This window comes from Euprymna scolopes, chromosome 29 (assembly GCF_053919585.1).
Source record: "Euprymna scolopes isolate OS-2025 chromosome 29, ASM5391958v1, whole genome shotgun sequence".
NCBI lineage: Eukaryota > Metazoa > Mollusca > Cephalopoda > Sepiida > Sepiolidae > Euprymna > Euprymna scolopes.
In genome coordinates, this window is record NC_136510.1 from 86,529,698 (window position 1) to 86,557,320 (window position 27,623).

Sequence of the window (27,623 nt, forward strand, 5' to 3'; positions counted from 1 at the left end):
CTATTATAGAAAACTGATCATATATAATGATAGATGTATCGAGACACAGGAATATGTATGCTTGATCTGGCATAATGATGAGTCATTAAAATTGTGGGGTATGTGTACGCGCCTGGTCCACAAAGTATGGAAATAAAAAATTTAAAAGTTAAAAAAAAATCGTTTACAAGTGTTTTTGATATAGATGTACATAATAATACTTTGATAAGTATGTTTTAACTTAAATAGGGATGGTATAATAAAATTGTGGGGTCTGCGTTCGCGCCTGGCCTCCATAGAATGGAAATAGGCACAAACTTTAATAAAGACGTTTCATATCTCTCTGCATAAGTATACTTTGATAATTATGTTTCAGTTTGAAGAAATATGGTATAATAAAATTATGGGGTGTTCGTTTGCGCTTGACCTCCATAGAGTGGAAATATGTCACAAAGTTTAACAAGGTTTTTTTAATATAGATCCACAGAATATTGTGATGTGTTTCAGTGTGAACAGGTATGGTATAATAAATTATGGGGTTTATCTATTTTATTTTTACTTTCATCATATTTTGCTTTGGTTTTGATACCCCCAAATTTGAAGCTATCTCTTTACAACCCTTCCTTTTCATAACCTATCATAAATCAGAGTTCATTTTCTGTAGGTTGTTTTTGAATCCAGTTAATGACGGGTACTTTTGCCAGTAATATATATATATATATATATATATATATACATACACAGGGTGACTAAAAAAAAAAAGAGGCCATCTAGAACATATGCTGTAGAACGGAGAAAAAAAGAAAAAAAAGGCCAAAGATACTAGTGTTTGGATGTGCTATTTTGTATATAATAAACTAGTTATGCCCAAAGTTTCATTTCATTCGGACAAAACGGTAAGAAACAGGGCCTAATTAGAGCTGGGGTCCGTTTTTTATGGGTCACCCTGTATGTGTGTGTGTGTATATATATATATATATATATATATGACTGTTTATACAGAGTGACCCCAGAAAAATGGGACTAAACTCTAATTAGGCCCCGTGTCTTAATGTTTTGTCCGAATGAAAGGAAACTTTGGTCATAACTAGTTTATTATATTCAAAAAATCACATCAAAGCACTAGGGTCTTTGGCCTTTTTTTCTCCGTTGACTGTAAAATGCTCAGGAAAACAATTGAATGTCCTGTTTTTGGGGGTCACCCTGTGTGTGTGTGTGTGTGTGTGTGTGTAATATATATATATATATATATATATATATATATATATAAGTAATGTGATTTATAATTTAAAAGTTTTAAAATTTAAAAATCAAAATTTAATTAAATTAAAAATCAGTTTCATAAGAAATATTAAATTTTAATTAAAATTTAATTAAATTTTGATTTTTAATTTAATTTTTGATTTTTAAATTTTAAAACTTTTAAATTATAAATCACATTACTTAATATTGAATTAGCTCTAGGACATTTAACTATCGAGCTTATTATATATCTAAATTACAACGAGCATTTCCTGTATTTTAATTAAACTAGTGATTTCACTATTACATTAAAATACACTTAGCTCTTTAGACTATTATTCTAATCTCCTTTAAATTATATATATATATATATATATATATATATATATATATATATATATATATGACTTTTTAACAATATACATTTGCGTGTGGGCATCAGTTGAGGAGTTACAAGTATAATTTCCAAAATTACATTGAGCTTCTTTAACTGTCTAACATGTCATGGTTAATCTTTCAATTGATTTTAATATTAAATCCTGATCGATATTTTAATTTTTATTGTTCATAAATAAATGAATGTTGAGGAGCTTTTACTTTTGCTCAGAAATCCTCCCACTGTTACCCATAGCACTGGAAACTAATTTAATAAGAAACAATTTTCTTAGATTTATTGGCTCCCCCATATTCGAATGTAAATTTCTTTTGCTCTCATGTTGTTGGCAATAATTACCTAGTTTTATTTTTAAATTACTTCATCTATCTTAAATGTTGGGTAATATGAAGAATTTTCAAATAATCATCTAAAAATAAGAATCGGCAAGAAAATATACTCTTCTCAAAATTGAATAATTAGTTGTTTTTTGGGTTTTTTTTGTCTAGGATTCCCTCTTGTACTAAAAAACAAAAATAAAGAAAGATCTGTATGATGTCCGTATCCATGACAAAATCTGTAAGGTGTATATAGGCATGACAAAACAAAAGCATCATATTTAAAAAAAAAAAAAAAAAAAATCACAAAATTGATCAAGTTATTTTATTTTAATTAAGAAAATCAAATTCTATCTATAGCTGAAAAACATCCGTCTTGTCCACTATTTTGAAAAAAAATCTTTAACAAAACAAAAACAAACCAGAATATATTTTATAAAAACGAGTGTAATTTTGATTTAAATATTGTCCCCTTTCTTAGTCTGAAGTGGTCTCCATTAAGTACTCTTTAATAATCACGCAGATTATCTATGCAAAACCAATCTATGCAACCATATATATATATATAAGGCTTCCTTCAGTCTTGACAGACTATGGATACCCACTGTAATAGTACCTGCACGTGAAATTTTTGTGGCAAGAGTTGTGCAATTTCCAACCACACCTCTCCTGGGTGGACAATGTTAAATACCAGTGACAAGTGGAGGTTCAGGACGACTGGAAACAATGCCGAGATAAGCGGAAAGCACATACAGCGCCTAGAATTCCCAAATCACCCATCTGGTACTAACCAGGCTCAACATTGCTTAACTTCAGTGATGTGTGTGTGTGTGTTTTGTTGAGAGGTTAGGATTATAATTATTTTATTTAGATTTTTAACAAATTATTGTATATCATTCGTTTTTATTTATTTGTATATATTTATACTTGAAGTCATTCCCACATTTATCCAGTGAAGCTCCCTGCTTGTAATCTGACCTCTCATGTGAGCTATTAACATGTAAAAGGTCTGAAGCTGTCTTAACAAGGTTTTATGAGTACCCCATATGAAGGACTGAACACTCTCCCCCTCCCTCTCTCTGGATTTAGTAGGAGGCTAGGGAGGAGCAGGTGTGGCCTTAACTGACAAAATACAAACAAGAATCATTTAAAGCCTGTTTCTCTATGAGAAAGTTAGATCTATGGGAGTGGCTTATTGATGGGGGGGGGGGAGTGAAGTTGGTAATTTACTTTTATTTATTTTATTTTACTGTTCTGGCTGCTTAGCAAACAGTGTGATGGCTGAAAAAGGATGGCACCTCAGCAGAACAATGTCTTCTTAGTCATAAAACTACAGAAAGGGGGGGAAAAAAAAAAAAAAAAAAAAGAAATTATTGCATTGAATAAGACTTCCTAATCCACTCCTTTCGATGCATGGTTTTATTTGGTGGTGGTGGTGGTAGGTGTTTTAATGATGGGAAATGGAGCATAAGAATTCAGTTCAATTGAAGATCCTACCTCTTCCATGGTGTTGTAGACTTGTAAAATGTCTTCATGCATCTTTATATCCACTTGGATGCTTTCCAAATTTGGATCCTGTACTTATCATCCCCATTTACTTGCCCACCCCCACTCCAAGGAGAAAAGTTAGACAAGGTCTATTTTTAATATAAGAAAATATTGAGCCTCCCTCCAAAAAACAAGGTGGGTAATTTCAAATGTAGTTATCATTTTTAAAATTTTATCTGGTTTCTCACAGAGCTAGATGTCACTTTAGCCATGAGTACCACTGGAGCTGTGGCCCAAAGAGTTGTCCGATATGTATGGTCCTGTGTAGTTCTAGGAAATTCATCCTACCAAGCTTCGTATTCCCACCTTTTGAGAAGGGGTTAGTTTATTGCCAATCGCTTGAGATTCTTCTATCTGGGAATGCTGATGGGGCTGTCCGGGTTTTTTATTATTTTTATTTTATTTTTCAAATCCCACTTTCCCAACCTTTTGTTACATCTTCCTGCCACAGGGAAACAAACATCACCGTAAGCATGCCCAGAACCGATATCAAGGGATACACAAAAATTGCCTGATTAGATAAGTTGCCTTTCTTTTCTCCAGTAACTACACCAGTCTGTCAATGATAAACAAATCTCCCCCCCCTACCCCACAAAAAATAAATAAATAAACGAGTTGTCTTGGTGCCTGTGAAACGAAGAGGTAATGTGAACAAGATCATCATTTTTATCCAACCTGTTATTTATATAAACTTGTAATGTACTAGTAGGCCACCTGGCATTGCCTGGTCATAAAATATGCTTAAATATTATATTTCAATTCATGCAGGTTTCTTATTATATAGAACAAATTCTCTATTGATTATTGTCCAATATGTAATAATCTCAAAGGTTATAAAAAAAAAAAAAATGATTTGGGTACTTTCCGTTAGAATTGAAACCAGAACGTTTGTGTTCCATGCTTAGTCGTTATTTATCTCTTCAGCGTTGTTACAGTCTACGAAGAGAAAGACACGAACAATTAACCGACTTTAAACTATGAATGTTTAATTTTGAGCATGCACAAAAGAAACAGCAGGCGTAATGTTTTATTCGAATGACCATGCAAAGGTCAATTGTTGTGTTTTCAATTTTGACTCCTTAGCAATTTTTGCTGGATAAAACAACAGATCGAAATCAAAATACCCTATATATAAAATTTAAACTTTGTAAGCCAAATATTCAAAGAGGAGTTTGGTAGAGACTTCTGCACATACTGACAAATTTCACATACACACATGCACATAATTTTAGAATGTTTTCTCAAATTCTGCATAATTATGCAAAATTTAAGAAAACATTCTCTCTCTCTCTCTCTCTCTCTCTATCTATCTATCTATCTATATATATATATATATATATATATATATATATATATCCGTGTGCCAGAACGTTTTCTTAAATTCAATGTAATTAAAATGTAGAAAGTATGCATAAATAGAATTAAGCATAATAGTTAAATGAAACCAATCATTTAATAAGAAACAATAAAAAATGAATAATTAACACTCCTTTTTAAAGGAATATGCAAAATTGTTAACCTTCATGTAGTCGCTTGCATCCCCATGACTGAATATATTAAGAAGTTCGTTTTAATAATTTTTAAATAATAAAAAAAGTAGGCTTTTAATATCAATGTTACAGCAAGAAAAATCTGAACTTTATAGATTAAATAGGTCCTGGATATGACCTTAAACTATATCCGATGGTGAGGCCCCAGCTTGCGGGCTTTGGGGAGTGTGGAGCCACCCTTTAATTGCGACTGCTCCCAGGTCCACTCTGACCCGGAGTGGTAGTACCTGTTAGGGTCCCAACTATGGGTTAAATAGAAACCTTTTTGAAAAAAAAAAACAAATTCTATTAAAAACTTTTTCTTCAGAATCACTGGATTCGGTATTAAATGACCCAAAAAGGGTTGATATGCCGTAAAATAAAAACAACCAACCAACTTGATAGATTAAATAGGATTTCTCAAACAAATATGCCAACTGCCATTAAATCTCTAATATGAAAACTGATTGTGTTTTTCCCTATAGAAAGAAAGGTTAGAGAATATACATAAATACAATTGCGTTATGTAGCATTTATCAAGGAAAGCAATAGAAGTGTTCTCAAATCTCTAAATGTACTCCCCAACGAGGTTATGAGGGTAGGACCCCCTTTAAAACTTCAAATATATTCCTATTTTGATGACATTTAAATAGTATAAAATTCTCCAGGGAAGACAATGGAATTGGTCTGAATCTCTGCTTTTTCGTCTGTGCAGAATCTGTAAATGTGAGCCATGAGGGAAGAACTCCTTTAAATATGGATATCTGATTTTAATGAAATTTAAGCCATATTAAAGTAGCAATACACATGAAAAAATTGAAATGGCTTAAACATATTTCAATAACTTCATGCATAGAAAGAGCTTGATAAGCTAAGAAAGAATCTTTTTAAATTTTTTAATACGATTAAAATTAAGGAAGTTATGACTATCTTTGTACCTTGCACATTTGGATATTTTCCCTCTTCAAGACTTTATGCGTTTTATATATTATTTAATTGGAATTCATTATTGAGATGAGTATTATTTATTAATTTATTGCTGGCTATTTATCATCCTCATCTTTTTTAGTTGTTGTTTCACGACGTTTCGGCCAACTATTCCTCTGGCTTTCGTCAGGTAGTAACCACGACGGGATAAGAACTCTGAATATCTTAGCTGCATCCTCAGCAGTTACTGCCTTCTGTAGTTTTTATCATCTTACCATGGGGCCCGTTGCGCAGTGGATAGAGATGTTGAATCTCTACAATTCCAAGTGAGCGTTGTCTGAAGATAGCAGGTTCAATCCTACCCAAAGCTGGCCAGAGGCTTATTTGGCCTAAACGTTAGATGACAACAACTATGGAAAGTAGTAATTGCTGAAGATGCAGTTAGGAGATTCGGAGTTCCTATCCCATCGCAATTACCACCTGACAAAGACTAGCGGAATAGTTGGCTGAAACGTTGTGAAACAACTAAAAGCGATGAGGATAATAGTCCGCAATAAATAAATATATGCATTTTGTCACATTTTTTACACTACTTTTTCAGTAAAAACACAAGATTAAAAGCAATGAAATTTGCTATATTTTTGTGCAAGGAATCTGAATATGCTACTGAAAATCTCCAGAAATTGATGGTTTCCAAATAATCTGCAGTAAATATGCTGCAATTCCTTAAAAATGCCATGTACCCATTAAAAGAAAAGATGTTAAAGAACTTAAAGTTGAATTGTAATGCATTTTATGTAAAAAAAAAACTGAAATCTAAATCTAGAACTGTTTGAAAATGAATATATTGCAAAACCTACACATTGCTGAGACCACTCATCTTTTTAAAAGCATTGGTCATCAAGCCTTGATCTTGGCAAACATTATAATCCTCTCCTGATCATATTGGAGTGATTCTCTTTTTATGGTTTTGTTAAATAAAACTTGATTTCTTTCTATTTAGCAGAATATCAGTGTATATCGAGGAAAAGTCTCTTCTGTTTAATACTTCTAGTTTAATTTTAAAACTACATTAAAACAAAAAACTAGTCTGTACTTTGAAATACTTTTTATTTTCAAAGTAACAACTTTTTTTTTTTTTTTTTTTTTTTTAAATGTAGTTTAAATTTTATTTTCCTTGACAAAAAAACTTCCAACCAGCTATATATTTCCATACAAGCTTAGCTGAGTGAATATTTTAATAAAGTTTTGTTGGTGCTTCTACACTATTGGAATGAAATTTCGGAAATCGTAATACTGAATTTCACATGAAAACAATGATATCTAGGTATTCCTCATATTTTTTTAAAGATGATTATATCCCAAAATTACGAAAATCGATAAGGTAGAGAATTATTAAAGAAAATAAAAATAGAATTTGATGAAAATGGTCGTAAGACACGGGAGAGTTTGAATGGGAGGTTATTTTTCTATTTTGATTTAAACAAGATGGTGGCAATTTTTCACCTGGTACCACGATTAAATTTTTTTTTTTTTTTTTAATAATTCAGTTAATATCCGGATAATTCTGACAGCATAATTTGGAAGTTACCATTGTAACTTATTAGAATTGACAAAAAAAATCAGTTAAAACCATTTTCTTTTTAATCTGCAAATTCCATTCATTGACTACAAAATCTCATCTCAATAATGTAGAAGCACCGTTTTGTTTTAAGTTGTTTAATTTTTATCCAATGTTTTCTAATGGTTACGATACCAGCTTCTTGCCAAGTCAGTCCAATTTAGCTGAAAATAAAATATAAGAAAACAAATAATTTCAGAATTTTCTTCATATATTTTAATAAAGAAAAAGGTGTTAGGATATAAATATATTAGCTGTATCTACCTGGTGTTGCTCGGAACCTTTTACTTTCAAAATTGTTTCGTTCAGCGAGCAGTCTATGAAAGTGAAGATTTATTTAACATATTCAAGATGAAAACTGCTTGTTGATTTAGTATGCAGGGAATCGGGATTGAAGGCTTCAGAAAACAAAATGCATTAAACTGTATATAATTTTATGATTAAATTATTTCTTTTAAATGATATTTTTTTTTTTTTTCTGTATTATTTGAAAGAACCAAATTGCTATTGAACTTTAAAATCGAAAAAAAAAAAAAAATAATAATTCCTTGTCTGGACAAATCGATCAAACAAGTAAAATCTAATTCTTGATTCTTTTTTAGCAAAGTGTAGTATCTGTTTTGATACTTTATTTCATGTTTTGTCCTCGGTTAATTTGAGAAATTCTTCTTGATTAAAATGTTTGCCTCAATTCAGAATGTTCCTTTATAAAAAACAAAACAAACTTGTCTAATTCTGCCTTTATGGGGAGTCGAGTAAATAGGAACTCCAACATGTCGGTTTTAAATCCATATTCCGAGTCACAACTCCTAACCTGCTGATGAACAGGTGAGGATTTGAAAAGCCAGTGCACAAGAGGAAGTGCACTTGGCCTAAAAAAATGCCTTGGCAGTTCCATCCTAATTCTCCCCAGTAGGGATGCCTCGGCAATTAACAATCAACTAACTCCTTCTCAGAGAGAAAGTAAGCCTGAAAGAGTAAACCTAGGACTGAACATAACCAAATCATGACCCAACAGCAACAAGGCCGTTGGCCGACTGATTGTCGAGGACGTATCCTCAACTGGTGTAAACAACTAGACTTAGAATGCTTTTAAGTTATTGCATATACATCAACATTAAAGAAGGTATTTATTTCTTTCCCACCACAGTAAGATGTGACACAAAGTCAGAAAATGGGGAAGTTAAACCAGCGCACATAAAGGAGGAGCATGCTGGCCTTTTAAAAATTGCCTGGGCAGCTCCATCGGCATTCCTCTGTAGGGACACCTTAGGTAGTAAGCAATAAACTCACTCCACTCGAAAGACGGAAGGCTATGACCTGGGAATGTGGATCTTCTAGGAGTATCCAGAACAAATATCTATCCTCGACAGATGCAAGGTCATTATCTCCGACAGATACAAGGTCATTTACTACTCAAAAATAGTCAAGACTGTCCAACTGATTCTCAAGGATGTATCCTCAACTGGTATGAATATAACCTACAAAGGCTATCCCAGGATTCATACATAATAGGAAAATAATGCTAATTTGAAAAAAAAAAAAAATTTTCTTTTTTTAAATTTTTTTTTAAATCAACTTGTATGAATGAAGAACTAAGATTTGATATGTTTATTATGTTTTACTTGATGAGATTTACTATTTTAAATTGTTTGAGATGAAACTAATTAGAAAGCTTTGACACAATCTACCTTTTTAGATACTTGTATATTTTGATATCGTTTCAAACAAAGTCGTATTGAGCTGTCCTTTTTTTTTTTTTTTTTTTTTTTTTTTTTTTCACCCTTGTTCTTAATCAGCTGTTACCTACCGATGATTGATTCTGTTTAGTTTGGTTTCCTTTTTTCTTATGTAGTCATGGCCCACAAATACTTATTTGTAAAGATTTAGTTCCGGTTGGATTATTTTTCTCGTCTAATAATCTTTTTTCCGTTTTTTTTTTGTTTTTTTTTTAATATTAACTATGCAAAATTTTATAAGAAACTAGCAGGGAGCACTCGGCCTTGCCGATAATAAAATATGCTTCAATATATTTTAATTCATGCAAATTTTGTATTTATTATTAGAGCCAATTCTCTGTTGAATATTATATTGTACCTAAAATATAGTGATTTCAAAAGTTTAAAAAAAAAAAAAAAAAATGACTTGGTGCCATCAGCTAGAATCGAAACCAAAACATTTAGTGTTCCAGCCATGTCTCCTACTGAAAAATAGGTAAGAACGATTTAATATTAAAGGACTTGAAGATTGTGTCCGTCTTGGTCATGAACTCAGTTTTTAGTGCATAAACAAATGTAATGACATCTTGTGGTAGATGAAAATTGATAGGAGCAATAATTACTAGATCAAACTAGTATAGCCATCAAGAAAAAGGTCCGTCACCTCCTTAAAAAAAAAAAAAAAAAAAAAAATGCAAAAGTGTAACTTTGACCTTCCATATAAGACTTGTTTCAACAGTTTCTATTATCTCATTGATTACTGTACACTCAATAACCCTTATCCTCGAGTGGCCTCTGAGCCTTGATAACTGGTGACTCCCATGTAAAAAAAAAACCCCAAAAAACAGCTAATACATTGGATCTTCTTAATGAGTCATAGCATATTAGCAATCAACCTTCATTTTTCTTTTTATAATAAATCGGTAATAAAAAAAAAAACAACTATGATTTGGACCATATAAAATAGACAATTTAATAATAGGGCAAAAATTTCTTTCATTAAAGTTTTCAATTTCGATTTTTTTTTTTTTTTGTGTAAGACAAACGCCTATAGTAATCTCACCATATTGACGAGTGACCAGTTTTCTCCAAGATGAAACTTTTTTTTTTTTTTTTTTTTTAATATTCATACATGCACATAATTTTGTGTGCATTAAGTTCGAAAACATGAACATTAATGAATCACCATCACTGAACATAGTAACCTAACCCCCCCCCCCCAAAAAAAAAGAAAATATAAATAACACAGGACAAAGAATTGTATACTTACAGAGAAAAGGTGAAATTTTTATGAAAAAGTAAAAAAAAAAATCAAAATATTTCAAATTGAAATTAAAAGGAATTTGAGTATGTTTCCCCATTTTTGTAGTCTAAATTATGCAATACCTACTTAATAGCCAAGTATGTCCTAATCTGGAGTACTGTTGCCACATCTGAGCAGGAGCTGTTAGAAGCATTTATCCTGTCTTGACAAGAGTTCAGAATAGATTTTGTAGCCTAGTGGGAGTACCCTTTTCTCTAGCAACCTCTTTCCCACAGAAGAAACGTTGCTAACCTGTCTCTGCTCTATGGTTATTTTCATGGCAAGTGCTCATCTGATTTCCAATCTGTGGTCTTCCCTCGCCAAACTTTCACAAAAAACACTCATCTAGTTGAAACCACTATCAATAATTTTCCCCACTCTTTATCTAAACGTAGATTCCATGAACAAAGCTTCTTTCTTAGAACTGCACACCTGTGGAACTCTGTATCGTTTGCCTGCTTTCTGGTTGTCTTCAAATCCATTGTGAACAAGTTCTTGATGAGCCATCCCCTTAAGTAATCCAATTTACCAAATTTCCACTAACGATTACTACAACATTATCCCACTGACTACTGTACACTTATTTGTAGCGGCATTCATCCGGTATGGGTTAAACTGGCCTTATAGGTGTTAACTGCATCTCGCGTCAAAACCATACACCATCGTCGGTCGGCAGCAGAGTCGATGGCATGATCCAGCAATTCATGGTTCCAACGATGGACATCAAAAACGCAAGGACCGGGCACAATCTCCATATCTGCTTTGATTGTTGCGAGCTAAGTCTTAAGTTGACCACCTTGGTGTTTCTTCCACTTAGTTGGTGCATTGGGTGCCACCAAGTGACGGATGAACTCATTCCCCAGTCAGCGCAGCACATGACTGAACCACCGAAGTGTATTTTTCAACAGTTTCCTCCAGGCCAAGAATGTTACATCTAACACGTATGGTCAAGTTATGGATTCGGTCGAGAAGGCGAACGTGCAGAATACAGCGAAGGCAGTAATAAGCGAAGACTTCAAGTTTATGAAGATCCTCTCTGCGCAATGGCCAGATTACACATCCATAAAGAGTTGTTCTGATCATGGTCTCGTAAATCTGCAGCTTGTGGAGTGTCTTATCTCCTGGCAAGACTGCAGTCGTTTTTGAAGATGAACAAAGACTGCTCTAGCCAGGTTGATACTCGTGGTGATTTTGTCTTTCGCTTGACCAGTGGCTGTAAAATTGGCGCCAAGGTATTTGAAGCGTTCAACCTCTTTTACAGTTTCACCGTCCAGGGTTATAGCCACTCGGTCTACCAGAGAGGATTTTCGTCTTAGAAGCATTGATTCTCATTCCAACCATTTTCGCTATGCAACTGACCTTGTTGAGTGCATGCTTGACCTCCACGTAGGACTCTCCAATGATCCCAACGTTGTCAGCAACGAGATCGGTGATGGAACAGTCATGGCCTACAAGCTCTTCTCTAGAATCCAGTCGATGATGTAGTTGAACAGAATAGAGGAGAGCACACATCCTTGGCGGACACCTGTTTGAACGACGAAAGAATCAATTCTTCCCAGTAGCACTTCACTCTAGTTCAGGTGTGCATGTAGTACGCCTTGATGAGGTTGAGAAGCTTGGTCGGGAAGCCATCGTGGTGCATTATGTCCCAGAGGCTTCTGCAATCCAGAGTCGAAGGCTGTAGTGAAATCAATCAAGCAGATGACAGTAGATTGCTGATAGATTCTGTTCTAAAATTCACCTTAGGGAAAAAACTTGATCTGTACATCCTGTTCCTCTCCAAAATCCTGCTTGGTTTGGTTGTGTTTGACAGTCTCAGATATTCTCGATACGAGGCAGAAGGATAATAGAAGATTTTAGAGACAACATCTATCAAACTAATGCCCCTATAATTGCGGCAATCAAATTTTTTGTAGAAGGGGAGGAATGTTGCATCACTTCAGTCCTGAGGTAGTTGTTCAGTGTCGAGAATTGGGTGTAAGTAACTGGCCATAAGGTCGGGACAGCTTTTGTAGAGTTCTGCCGGAAATGCGTCCTCTCTTCCAGCTTTATTTTTTTAGTTTTTTGATAACATCTCGTACCTCTCCTTCCGTTGGTGAATCGCAGTTGGCATCATGCTTAGAGAGGGTTGTTAGAGAGGGAGGGGGACATTGAGAGGGAGGATCGTAGTTCAGTAAGGTTTTGAAATGTTGTTTCCAACGTATCATGCGGTCTGCCATTTAGGAAATAATGGTTCCATTCGTATCCAGTAACATTTCATTTAGGCTGTTGTTTCCTTTGGTCGTCATTTTAAGTGTTTGGTAAAACTTTCGGGAATCTCCCACTGAGGCAGCTTGATCCATCTCTTCACCAGTAAGGCATTGAGATCCATCTTTGCAGAACAGGCAGTCTTGCAACGCAATCAGCGGAAGTTGCCGTTCTCTGAGCAGCAGGCTAGTTTGGTTTGATTGGCAAGTTTTGTGGTGCGGCCAGACATCCTGTCCTTCGCTTGCCATCTGCTTTTACACTCATTAACCCTTATCCTCGAGTGACTTTTGGGCCGTGATAAATGGTGACTCCTATGTAAAAAAATAAATAAAAAATCTGTATTGAATTTTTAATGTACTTGATATTTATTTAATTTAACAAATTTTCACGGCATCAATCTTTTCGGATATTCAAGTCTGCAATATAATTCTGTTTTCTCTAAAGTCTAAAGATTTTTTTTCTTTTCTAACTCATTTACAAAATGTCTTCGATTCCTTTTTTTTTTTTTTTAACCAAAAAATGAGTTAGGAAGTATGAAGTGTACTTTTAACTATTCATATTTTTGTATTTGTGGATCAATTTGTCGTGTATTCATGAAAAAAAATACTCCATTTTTTTTTTTTTTTTTTTCATGCTTAAAATCATTTTATCAAGTAGGTCAATGTCAGTTCTTAATGGATTTAGCTAATTCAAACTAGTTTTTGTTTTCTTATCAATTTTCTTTTTAGCAGTTTTGTTGCCTATTTCATTGTGTCGTCAACAAATTTTACTAGAAAAGGACGTGACTCGTTCGGTCATCCGTTAAGCTTGGGTTATTTGAATGCGGGAGGGGCGAGTTTGCAAAGTTAGTTAAATTTAAAAAAAAAAAAAAAAAAGATAAAATCCAAAATTAGTCTCTTTCTACTTGCAGTCTCCTTTTTACTCTTCAGATAGAGAAGAGATAATACTTTTGTAGTGATATTATTGCCTTTTGTTTATAATGAAATTCCATTGTTTTTTCCGTTTCTTTATTACTTTCTTAAACAAACTGTGAGAGGAGGAGGGGGAGAAAGGTGAAAAGGGGAGAGTGAGGAGAGGAAGAGAGAAAGAAGTAGTAAAAGGCCTATAAAATACCAGTAAGGAAGTCAAGTAGCATACAGAGAGAGAGAGAGAGACACGGGTAAAAAGTGGTGGAGTAAAAGATGGGTCAGTTAATTGGTTAATTGCAAATTATGGGTCATTAGATGGATTAATCTAGAAGTTTGTTCAAACATAACTCAATCTTGAACCTTAATACACTATTTTAAGCATGTGTTTTATGCTGTTTAAAGTATTAAAAAAAAAAAAAAAAAAAAATCTAACGGGACCTGTGGAAATTCAACAGCAGGATTTTTCATATGTATTGCTGCTGGGCATTCCGTGGACATTCACTGTGAATGGAGACCCGGTGATATTATTGTAACTCTTTTGTTAAAACTGTAAAATTATTTATCTAAGTAACCTGGTTAATGTAGTGTCAGAATATATCTGGTTAATACGGTTTATCTCCAATATCCTTATAAGAGTCTGTGACATATTTTCATTGTATGAATGCCCGGCGTGAATGTAAACCCCACAATATCATACCATCTTTAGACAGAATAGATAGTACCCTTGGATCCTAGCCAGAAAACCCAGAAGGTATATTATACTTTTACATACGACCCAAGAGTGGCATCATTTTTTATTTATTTTTTTACATTGCGTCCTCAGTAATCGGGAGATCCTATTTATTAAAAAGGCGGGTAGGTGATAAACATACAAACATTAAATTAGCATATCTATATGCTGATTAAATGTTTCTAGTATATTATCACCTATCCTTTTTAATAAATAGGATCTCTTGATCGAATAGTTCATAATCTGGAAACTGTGATCCCCCCACACACACACATATGGACATAAGTTAAAGATACTATGGAATTAATGCATAGATCCTAAAAAAAAAAATAAGTTAACTTGGCTTTAGTATACAACAACTAGCTGGTATTGCCGGCTCGCTTTCCCTTAAAAATATACTTGACACAAAAATTTTAAACAAACATTTCATTTGTAACTTGTATACTTTTATACAAAACAAAACTAGTCATAGATATAAGAATTGTTTTGTAGGAGTTGGATATTCCTTACATTTAAAAAAAAAAAAAAAAAAAAAAATCTTAGCCCTTGTGGGAAGGAAAGTAAGAAGAAATAAAAAAAAATTCCGATCAACAAGTTGTATTATTTTATGCGTTTTTATTTATTGAGCATTGTCTATTTGTTCAATTCCCTGGTGTTTGGTTTATCACCCATCCATTTTTGAACCCTTGGGCATTTATTGGCTTTGTGATCGATATCAATCACTTAAGAGACCCTTGCCATACATATTGAGCTGGTGTGATAAATTGACCCAGTAAAATTCTACAGTATTCAGAGTAAAATGCGAATAATCATTGTATCAGCACATGTTTTGTGGTTTTGGTCAGCTGTTTTTTTTTATTTATTTTTTTTTTTTTTCAGTACTTTTTAGGCAATACATAAAATAAATAAAAGTTAAATCTATTATAAACTATCAAAGCGTTGTCCACAGCCATAACAGAACTAAATAGAAATTAAGTAAGGTTTGTTACATCTTTATATCAAAATTTCTATTTCTCCTGCTTTTTCTCTCCAGATCTTATACATCCGAAACAATGTCAATTAAGAAAATATAAACTTTGTGGGCTTTTTGTTGGTAGTTTTTTTGTTTTTTTTTTAACTTTTTAACTGGACATAGACGCATGCAGACAATTGCCATTTATATAGGTGATGGAGATTTGGTATCTGTCTGAAGCTGAAAGTTATATTATTTTTCTTAATCTATTATCTTCCAATGCCTAATTCGGGTGAGAGAGTAGTGTAGTATCTGTTCTGTCGTCATGCGACCCCCCCCCCCGAGACATTACCTCCTCCTTTTTTTTCAAGACGTGTAGGTAGGTAATGTCTGTTCTGTTGTCATGAGATCTTCCCAGGCATTGATTCTTCCTCCTTTGTGAAGGGGAAACAAGAAATTGTCACAATCTGCAACACTTATTCAGAATAAGCTATGAATAATAATTGTATCAACATATAATTTTACGATTTGGTCAGCCTTTTTTATTCATTTACTAACAGTTCAGTCCGGCTTTGCTCGGGCCCTTTGTACTGTTCATAATTTTATGTGCATATATATATATATTACAAAGTTTTACTTGTGTCCAGGTAACCTACATCTAAAATTTCAAGTGGTTAGACCCAAAATTGACAGAGGAGTTTAGTAGAGTCTGCAAAGGACAACTCTTTCAACTTTTATCTTTTGGCAGCTAAATTTTCACCCCACCCCCCAAAATAAAACTGATTAAAAAGCTTGCTGCATGTCTGAATACCCTTTTATGTAAAATTTCAAATATTTAGACTCAAAATTGGCTGATTAATTTGCTAGAGACCACAAAGGTAAAATCTTTTGAACTTTGACCACCTTGGCAGCCAAATTATTTTGCCAAAAACCAATTAAAAATTTGTCCTATGTCTGAATACACTTTATGTAAAATTTCAAATGTTTAGACCAAAAATTGGCTGAGTAATTTGGTAGAGACCACAGAGGTCAAATTTTTAAAAACTTTAATCCCAATTTTGACCCCTTAACATTTATTGTTTTGGTCTCAAATCAAATTAAAAAGTTTGATCCATGTCCAAGTAACCTACATTTAAAATTTCAAGTGTTTAGACCCAAAATTTGTGGAGTTTGGTAGTTTTCAAAAATCAAATCTTTGAACTTGAACCCCTTGACAGCCAAATTTCTGTCCAAAAACCGATTAAAAAGATTTTTCCAAATCTCAATACCCCTTATGTCAAATTTCGAGTCTGTAGACTGAAAATTGACAGTTATTTGGTAGGGAAATGTACACACACACACAGACAATTTCACTTTTATACATAGATTATTTATTTATTATTTCTTTCCTTCTTTATTATTTCTTTATTCATTTATTTTTTAAGTAAAACCAAAAAAATTACTAATGGAGCTTTGGTATCTGAAGCTGAAGAATACGTTTTCGAGGAAGGGCCGTTGTGGTTTCTTCTAGCCCTGCTCTATCAAGCTGGGGTAATGTTCTGTTCAGTTTTAAGGTGTCCATACTTCAGAGTTTTTTTTTTTTTTTCTCAGAGGGATTAGTTGATTGTTAATCGCCTGAGGCGCCTCTACTGGAGAATATTGACAGGAGTGGGTTGCTAAATTTTTGGGGTTTTTGCCAGAGTGCACTAATTGCTAAATATAAAATTGGTATTTGTTCGAATCTAAAAGCATACTATTTTGTTATTGTACTATTTTTAATATTCAATTCAGGTGGTAGTGTAGTATCTGTTCTGTTGTCACAAGACCATCTTCTCAGAAATTCTCAATCATCTAATCATTAGCAAACGCAACATTTACATTAGATATATGAGCAAGTAATGCTTCCTATTTCCTTTCTTTTTATTCTGCCTGAATGGGTCATAGCTGATTGTAAATTGTATTGTTATGATGACTGAACTTATGCATTCATGATCTGAAAGTTTTATCCCTGTTGCAGATATCGACTGTGTTAGACTCTTAAGAAAGCCACTCCCTGTCATGGATGTGCATCAGAAGCAGAGATGTCATCAAATTCCTCCATGCAGAAAAAGTGGATCGATCAACATTCACTGGCATCTGTTAAACATTTAAGGAGCTGATGCAGTTGTCATCACAGTTAGATGGGTTCGTCGATTTCAGAGTGGCAGTAGATGTGAGTGACAAAGTATGCTCCCAACGCCCATGCATAGTTACCACCCCATTGTTGATAAAGTGTGTCAAGAATGATGGTAACTATGCACAAAATTATTTCTGGAGATACAAAAGATTTGTTTTAATGGTACAACTCCTGTCTTCGTAGCTCTTAAACATTTTTTCAGTTAAAAAAAATAGGATGCATAACTTTTGGAACGACCCTATTAAATACTAATTGAAATACAAGATCAAACTAACATGTTTCACATCAAGGTATTAAAAATCTGTGGATTTTGTTATCTTGTACCTATTTACTATGCCTCCCCACGGGACAGAGTTAGACACCAGGGTCGTTTTTTAATGTGGAGAAAAGGTACAAAAATAAAAATTGTCTCAGTCGTGAAGGATTTCTCCTCCACCGAAAGAGAACAAGAAATAGAAGTGCAGCATCTGAAGAACAGATACTACACTTTATTCTTGTATGTTTGTCTCTCACTCCTGATTTGTCTAAGAAGTCAAAGACATTCATTAAAACAGGTGGAAGAAATTGGGGAAAGTTACTTTATGATGTCATAAATAAAAGGAATGATGTCATTTATGAAGATATACAAGGGTTGTTCTAAACGTAAGGCCTCCTATTTTTTTAACTCAAAAACTAAAACATTGAAGAGCTATGAAGACGAGAGTGGTGCTATTTAAAACAAGTCTTTTTTGCTCCAGAATTTATTTTCTACATAGCCACTACCATTCTCAATGCACTCGTGCCAGCCACTTTTGATAACTTGGTTGTAAAAGTCCAGCATGCGCTTTGTAGCTTGCATCTCTATTGCCATTCTGAAATCGACGAGCCCATCTGTGTCAACCTCAACTGCATTGGCTTTCATGACAGGTGTTGCTTTCTTAGTCTCACACTGTCAGTATCTGCAACAGAGAGATGAAACTTTCAAGTCGTGAATGCAATGCAATTTGCAATCCCCTCTGATCCATTCGGGCAGAATAAATAAATTTATATAAGGAGCTAAAAATAGTATTTCAAAGTCAAAAACTTACCAACAATAAGTGTTAGATAGATTCCAACCTAGAAAAACAGTAATTCTTCCCCCTTTGTCAGAAACATCGTTCATGGAATGTGAGGACTAAAAATAAGGAAAGCAAGAATTACGAGGCTGCCAAAAGTAAACCCAAGTTAATCGAATCCAAGTGAAAGTCGTAAAACTACAGGTAATGACCTCAGAAAGTAGACCTACCCCCAAGAAAAAATACAAAATTGCATGGGTTTATCTTATAGTAAAAAAAAAAAAAAAATTAACTGACCTAAAATGCTAGAATAGCTAAGAAATGGGGGATCATTTTATGTGAAATTTATATTGAAACTGATTCTTAACTTGAAATTATGAACTTTTTTTCCCCCCAAGTTTTTCAGTGTTCATATATAATTGCCTTAAAAAAAAAAAGTAGAATCTCATTTTTAGTGTGTGATTTAGTGAAGGATATATTAATCTACAATAATATTTAATTCTTTGTAACTGCAAATGTTAACATGTTTCAAATATCTTGGCACCATCATCACGGCCATGGATCAATGTGGAGGTGAACATCAAAGCACAAATTGACTGCTTTCTACTGTCTCAATTCTCGGTTCCGTGAGTACTGACTGATGAGTTGAAGACGTTAGACGATTGGAAACTTTTGATCATTACTACCTGAACTGTATCCACTGTATCCAATATCAACACTTTCTCTCAGACAACACTGTATGTTTCTCTCACAAGATGTCTATGATGGCTGGGTCATGCTTTTTGTTGTCTACCAGGAGAATTCATCTATGAAGCAATAGCCACAGCTTCCCTACAGTGTTGGAAAAGGTGAAGCAGTAGATAAAGAAAAACCTGGATGATGACGGTTAAAACTGCCCTGGAACTCAACCTGGGCTCTCAAATATACGGATTTCACTGTTGGAATGCATAAATGAGTAGAGATCACCCAATTGTTAACTTTTAATCATGAGCGATGCAGCAGTGGCAGTTGCAATGATGAATAGAATCTGGCGCAACCCATTTTGGATGAATGCTGTTCCGAGTACAAATGCAGGAAGAAGTGGCTACAAATCTGTATTTGACTTTACAGTATCGGGTATTGTTGGTATTTACCTGTATTGTACAGATATCTTCATCTTAGTTTTCTTTATAACGTTTTAGTCTTCGCATGTTTTGTTTTCATAGCCGGTAAACAAGATGACATCAGTCTGACATTTAATAATAATAACTGATCCGTTGACCGACTCGTTCTGCTCTGGTTAGATTGTTTGAATCAAGAAAAAGTAAGTTTGCAAAGTCAATAACTTTAAAAAAAAAAAAAAAAAGTAAATACAAAATAAATAAAAAAAATTTAGCCTCTTGCTATATTTCTCTTACCCCCCCTCGCTCTTTCCCTGTTATGGATTAAATAGTATTACCTCTGTTGGTGATATTTACTTTTTTTATAATAGGTTACTCAATTTTTTTTATTTATTTTTTTTTTTATTTTAAATACCTTCCTTACTGTTATTAAATGGAATGAGAGAATGACTGAAGTAAAATTAATAGATATATGAAGTAAGAGTTGGCTGATAAAGCGGCACACAATTAAAGAGGGCGAAAGAGATACAGGCATTTAGTAAGTGAAAAATCACTTTAAGTTAATTGCTAATTAGGACTACTAAAACAGATTTATTTATAACATAACTCAAGCCCAAAACCAATGAATATTTTAGCATATATTTTGTAATTCAAATATATAATAATAAAAAAAAAACTTAAGGTAGACATGCCAGGATTAACTCATCTTTATTATAATTATTGATATCGCCTGCACTGAGGATTGAACCTTTAACTTTGACAAGAACCTGTCATGCAATGGATAAACTATATGGTAAAATTCAGTTCTAAGTGACACTTCTGGAGATTTAAGGTTTAATTTTCAGTGAAGGCAATACTCAGGATACAAGTGAGAATTACTTAGAATTTCTATCTGGTCATGACTAACGGAGTGAGAGCATTCAATCATTGTGGATTAAATAAAGTGTTCTATTCAAAATTCTGTGCAGATTCCCAATTTTGAGAGAAAGATTCTCGAATTTGACAAGATAAACCTGGAGTGGGTTGGAAGTTACACCAGCCAAAATGTTGTGAGAGTAGCACTCAAGTTGAGGACAGTAGTTTGAATCATACAGATAATTCAAACTGGTTGTGTTGGGTTGGAGAGTAGAGAAAATATTCTTATCCTAATTAGAAATTTAATGAAATAGAACTGATAATATTTGCTGAATGAGGAAGTTAAAAAAAAACTTAACCCTCTCTAATTGTTGATTAATACAGGATTTTTTTTTTTTTTTTTTTTTTAAGGTTTGGTGATCTTTTCCTAACTATTTTAACACACACACACACACATATATATATTAGTGTTGGGGCAATTAATTGGAATCTGGAATCTGAAAAATCAACAAATCTGGCAGAATCGGTATTGAAAAAATTGGTGCCTATTTTCCAATGCCAAAACGATTCTTTTGTCTTTTTGTATTTGACTTTTTTAAAACAAAATCTTTGATTGCTGGTAATAATGATAAAATAATAAATATTTATTGATTTTAAAATATCATTAACGTTAAAATCTGTAGATCATCCTCCACAACTTTAATTTCACGTTTAGGAAAATATATGCATATTTAACATGTTTTTTTACAGAAATCTGGGAAAATAACAACTCTATAGTTAAATATTTACAGATTTATAAAGAATTGGCATCAGTAATTTAGAATGGAATCAGTAATTGTATCGGAATTGGGGAAAATATTGGAATCGTCCCATCACTAATATATATATATATATATATATATATATATATATATATATATATATATATTACTATCTGTATATACCTGTTGCCAGGTTGAAACATATTGGTGGGCGGAGGGTTTAGTTACATACAATTTAAGATACACTGAATATCCTAGCTTCTTATGATTTTCCTGCGAGTGGATCACATATTGGATTTATGAAAGCATAAGTCATATTCATTTTCATCTATGAAAATTAAACAGGAAATAACTTGTAACTTAAAGGGGAAATAACTCTTATAGTTGAAATAAACTTCCTCTTTTAAAAGGCAACTGAAGTTGATAATAATTGAAAATAAATCAGAAATTAATTAAATAAATCAACTTTAAATAATATTTTCAAATAGAACAATTAAAACAATTCTATTAGAACAAGCAATTAATAACAGAATTATTAAAGTGGATTATCTTTAATGTAATATACAAATGAGGTTACTGCTTGAATGTGAATTCCTGTTAAATAATACAAAAAGAAATTCTGGAACGGAAGTGTGTAAACGTGTATTAAAATTTGTGAAACTGTGTACATGTACATATTAATAAAATTGTGAACAAACAAATACACGAATACGACTTACATATATTAAATTACGGTTATTTAACAATACTCTTGGATTTTTGACTGAGAGCAAAGTGTAGCATCTGTTCTGATACTACGCTTAATCTTTTCTGTCCTCATAGTTAGTGAATAAAAAAATCTTTGTAGGCTGAAGTCATTTAAATTTTTGTTCCACTTTAGACTGTCCCTTTGTGTGGACCTGGATTTTTGGTACATTATCATGAGGAGGCAAGTTAAAAAAGCAAAGCCAATTGAGTACAACTTCTAGTTAAATATAGTCAAGATAATAATAAGATTATATATAACAAATGAGAATTTAAAGCTAAAACTTTATTATATCATTAAAGGAAAAAAAAGAATCTCTTTAGGCCATGACATTTCGAACCCAAATGCTTCTCATCAGAAGATGAAAAAGAGGCAGATTTATATATCTACAAAAAAAACTGGCTTAGGGACATTAGCTTTGAAATTAAAGACGGAAAGATTATCTGCATACAGGAGCAGGAAGAATGTTAAAAGTGTGGGTAGAAAGTGTTACGGCTCTTGAGGTAGGTTAAGTTAAAAAGTCAACAAAACTTTTTCTTTTCCCTTATTGATTTGATGATGTAATTAAAGTTTAATTTAACTTTGAATTCTCATATCTTCTTTCTTGTATTAATTGCTCCACTTAACCGTGTGGAGTTTTTTTAATTTTCTTCCTTTGAAGATTGTAACGCTGAGTTGGGCCTACCAACATTGCTCTGCTTTTTATTGAAACCAACCGAAAGCTCTTTATAGTATCCTCGCTGTTCCCTTTTGTGTCTTTATCAATCTTTATTTATATCTTATGGCATAACTATTGGCACATTGCAGGCGAGACGTAATTACGGTGAATTACTGTGAATTACGGGCTATAACAACAGTGGACGTTTGAGTCATCACCGCTTCCCCTAAATAGGCTTGCAGAAAACCTCACAGCTGATTCTTATTTCGTAATAACACAAAATAGATTTTTTTACAAAAAATTCAAAAGTTTGAAACGAATGAAAGTTGTCAAGAATGTATAACTTTTAAAATTTATAAGTTTTAAACAGTCATTATTGAAATGCGTAAATTTTTGTTTGTTTTTTACTTATTTATTTTAATTTATTTAATTTATTTTTTTTGTTTTTACAAAATTTTAATTTTCATAATTTCGTCAAAATTCTGAAAATTTCGTTACAAATAAAATATTCTTTTTATTTTTTCTACAATACATGTCCTAACTGAAATTGCATTGTCTCCCCCTGTTCTTCGATCTTCAAAATAAAAACAAAGCTGTCTCGTGACAGTAATAATGCACAAGTGCCGATTTCTCAGTCGTTAACTATACTGTCATTTTACCAAAATTATATCAAATTTAAGCTAGTACATCGATATTTCAGATAATTTAACTTAAAAAAAAATGTGCTTTATTATCATTATTCTTATTAATGTCGTTATCTTATTAATGAATATATACATAAATAGAATTAATATTATTTAAAGCTATATTTGGTATTTATTTGCTTACCCACAAAAGCAACATGTGACACAAGGTCGCTTTTAATGTGGGAGAAACCAGCTCCCTCAAAAATGGGAACCCTGGAAGTAGGCAAAAATAAAAATTGCCTTAGTGTAGAGAAAGGTTTCCCCTACATTGACTAAACACAAATTAATTTAAGGATAGCATCAGAACAGATTCTACACTGTGATCTTTGCCCGAAGGCCATATTTAAAGCTGTATTTATCCAACGTTGCTGGGGTGAAGTCTTTAAAAAAATTTACTTTTTTTTTTTTTTTTTTTAGTATGATTTAAAAAATAGTTTTAGCTGACTCTTATTTAATTTTTGCTTTCAATAAATATTCGATAATAGTAAAAAAAAAAAGAAAAAAAAGATAAAATAAAAGTATCAAAATTATGTATTTAACACAAACAATAAATATTCTACTTAACAAAATATATGATTAAACGTTTCTTGAAAGTCGCGTTCGACAATACAGCCGAAACGAATAAAAAGCGTGCGTTCAATTTCTACGTGAAAAAAGTCATGTTTACATTTTTTTTTTCTTTTTATGAAATTTTTTTTTCTTCAAATTTGATTTCAATAAATATTTGATCAATAGTAAATAAATAAATAAATAAATAAGTTACGCATAGGCGAGAATCACACAACCACACGAGATTTTGTTTGATAGTTTTATATTAATACAAAGATTGTGGAATCCATTATGGCATCCACTTTAAAATAACTGACTTCCTCTTTTATTTATTTATTTTATTTATTTATTCCCAGCTTATCAAATATGCAACCGTGAAGACGACACAAAATTTTAAACATAATTAACCACGCATTGATTATCTTTTTTAATTTATTTACATTAAAAAAAAAAAAAATCTGTATTTTAGCCATGATCGATAGAAAATAATCTTGGTTTTCTTCTAATATTAGATTTCAGTTTTGTTGTTTTTTGTGGGAACGAACAGCAAAAAAAACAAAAAAAAACGCGTTGCATTTTTATAAACTCGTTGTTACAACATCGGTGACCCCTTTTTTATGATGCTTTTTTTGTTTTCTAGTTACTAGTTTTTGTGATTTTTATTAACTATATCGAAATAAACCTGAAATTTAAATAAATATATATTTTTTTTAGGTCTTCTATATTTAATATTTTCCCCTTTTTATTTAAAATTGTCATGGAAGTGACGGACTGTTAGCAGTGTCAGAAATTTCGTGAAAATAGTGAATAATTCCACCCCATCTTTCCAAGCTTATAACTCCTCGAAAAATGTAATTCAAGCCCTAATTTTTTTTTTCAATTAAAGGAGTAAGGACCAAGGTTTTATTTAAAAAAACAAAAAAAAAAAACAATGTGTTTTTTTTTTTTTAAAAAGGTTTTAAACTTCGGACTTTACAGGTAAATTTCTAAAAAACTGATTTTTTTTTTTGTTTTAAATTTGAATATATTATTTATTGACCTTTTCTCTTCAATTTGTGATATATAAACCTATTAAACATAAATTAATTATTTACTTTTTAATAGACATTTCAAAATGAGAGGCGTAAATTATTCGACCCCCTATCTTTCTAAGCTTATAACTCCTCGAAAAATGTAATTCAAGCCCTAATTTTTTTTTCAATTAAAGGAGCAAGGACCAAGGTTTCATTAAAAAAAAAAAAAAAAGACAAAAAGAAAAAATGTGTTCTTATAAAATAAGGTTTTAAACTTCGGACTTTACAGGTAAATTTCTAAAAAACTGATTTTTTTTTTTGTTTTAAATTTGAATATATTATTTATTGACCTTTTCTCTTCAATTTGTGATATATAAACCTATTAAACATAAATTAATTATTTACTTTTTAATAGACATTTCAAAATGGGGGGGGCGTGAAAATGGGGGGGCGTGAAAATGGGGGGGGGCGTGAATTTAAAAAAAACGTTTGTCTAAAATATTATATTCGGTTTATTGGAAAGAACATAAAATTTCACATTGACCCTGAAAATATCGTAAAAATAGAATCAATAGAAAAATTTTGATAGATTTTTAAAATTTAAAAATTTAAAAATATTGAGTTTAAAAATTGAAAAATATTGAGTTCGGAAAATTCATTACTGTTTTAAAAAAAAAATAAAAATATTTTTATTACTTTTAAAACAACTGTAATAGTTTATTTTGGAAGTATAATCCATAAAGAAAATAAATAACCCACTTTTAACAGAGAAATTACGAGATTTTTATATTGTATTCGCAGTTTCGTGTTAGGGGTGTCAAAAATTCCTACAAAAATTCTGATACTGCTAACGGACTGTATTAAACTCGAAACTTATTTTCTAGTGCCATGGCTTCGCTAAAAAAAAAAAAAAAAAAAAAAAAAATTCTGTCTCGCATTTCCAAGAAGACACAATTTCTCTTATATATATATATATATATATATATATATATATATATATATATATATATATATATATATATATATATATATATAAAATTGCGTACTAAACCACCACTTGAATGTTTGTGTTTATCGCCTCTATGAAACTTATGAATTTTTTTTATTATTATTATTTTTTTTTTTATTATTGTTCTTATTTATTTGCCTCCACATGAGGCCAGAGTAAGAGACAGGGTAAGTTTTTAATATGGGAAGAAATCCAGCTCTCCAAAAGAAATAAAATATAGATAGAAACAAAAGGTAAAAATTGTCTCAGTCATGAAGCGTTTCTCCTCCACTGACCGAGGACAAGAAAGGTGAAGTATAGCATCCAGAACAGATACTACACCGTGATCTTGGTTTTATTTGATGTTAATCAATTATTTATTGAAATAAAAATGCAATAGATAAAATAAAACGAAATACATGCTATGTAAAGAAAATGTAATTATGGAACTAAATCCACCAGAATGCATTTTAGTTTATTCATAAATATTTGATCCATGTTAATATTTTGTTAATAGTTAAAAAAATAAAAAATAAAATGAATACATTGATGATGATGATAATAATTCGTGACCCTTAAGTTTTAACGGAATTTTGAAGCGTTTAAACTGACGAATAGAAACTATTTTTTCGTTTAAAATGTTTGGCCAATCCCAAATCTTATTTTATTTTATAAATAGATCAATAAAATGACAGTTTGGTTCAATTTATAATATAATGATCAAACGATACTGTAATAATTAAATTTAACTTCCGAAATCCTATTAAAAAAAAAATAAGTGTTAAAATAAAAATCGCATAGTTATAAAAATTTAAAAAAAAAAAAAATAAAAAAAAAATCACGGGTAACGTCGAATAGGTGCGCTAGTTAATAAATAGTTATTTATTACTACTGCTATCTATATCTTTGTTCCTATCGAAATTTCATTGTTCGTTAAAACATGTATTTTTAAAAATTTTGTTTTAAGAATTCCTCGGCCCCTTTTTTATTTTGTGCTGAATTGAATAAAAAAAATAAATAAATAAAAATCGAAATTAAGTTTTAATTATAATTATCTTTCACCCTTCTCCGTAAATGTGTGTGAATCATTTTTTTTTTTTTAAAGGAGAAATACTATTGGCTTACGTTGTTTACATTTGAAAATCTAAACAACAAAAAATATTTATTTTTATTCGTTTATGAGAAAAGATCAAATCAGAACATTAAGCAAATATATACATTTTACATGGAAGACCATAAAACCATAATATTTCGTTATTCTCGCAAGCAAATATAAGAGCATTTCAAAAAGCAATGTTTTATTTTTGTAGGCCTCCATTAATTGACGATGTTCATTCATGCATAAGTAAATTTCCTGACAGATTATCTCCCTTGGTCCATCTCTCTATACGAGTCATCAGGAGGAGCCACAACGATCTGTTGTGTGTCTCTTGGTGGTCCCATGCCCCCCCCCCCCTGTAGGGGAGACCGACTACTCAATTGTATTTATTAGCTTGCATTTATTCCCTCACCACCCACCCTACTTTTCCTTTCAGAGTAGGGGTGGGTGGTAACTACCATTCCACTAATCTTTTATCAACCCCCAAATCTCTTCTGGGTTTTCAGTTTCACCCCTACCCCTTACCTTCTCTACGTTTATATCACTAGTAATTCATTCATTGTGA

The 27,623-nt window shown here is 32.0% G+C and overlaps 1 protein-coding gene across 1 annotated transcript in view; it reads left to right on the forward strand.

Annotated features, from left to right (window-relative positions):
* Window positions 1–27,623, forward strand: part of LOC145252770 (uncharacterized) — a 405,119-nt gene that overhangs the window by 56,268 nt on the left and 321,228 nt on the right. The window lies entirely within an intron of this gene.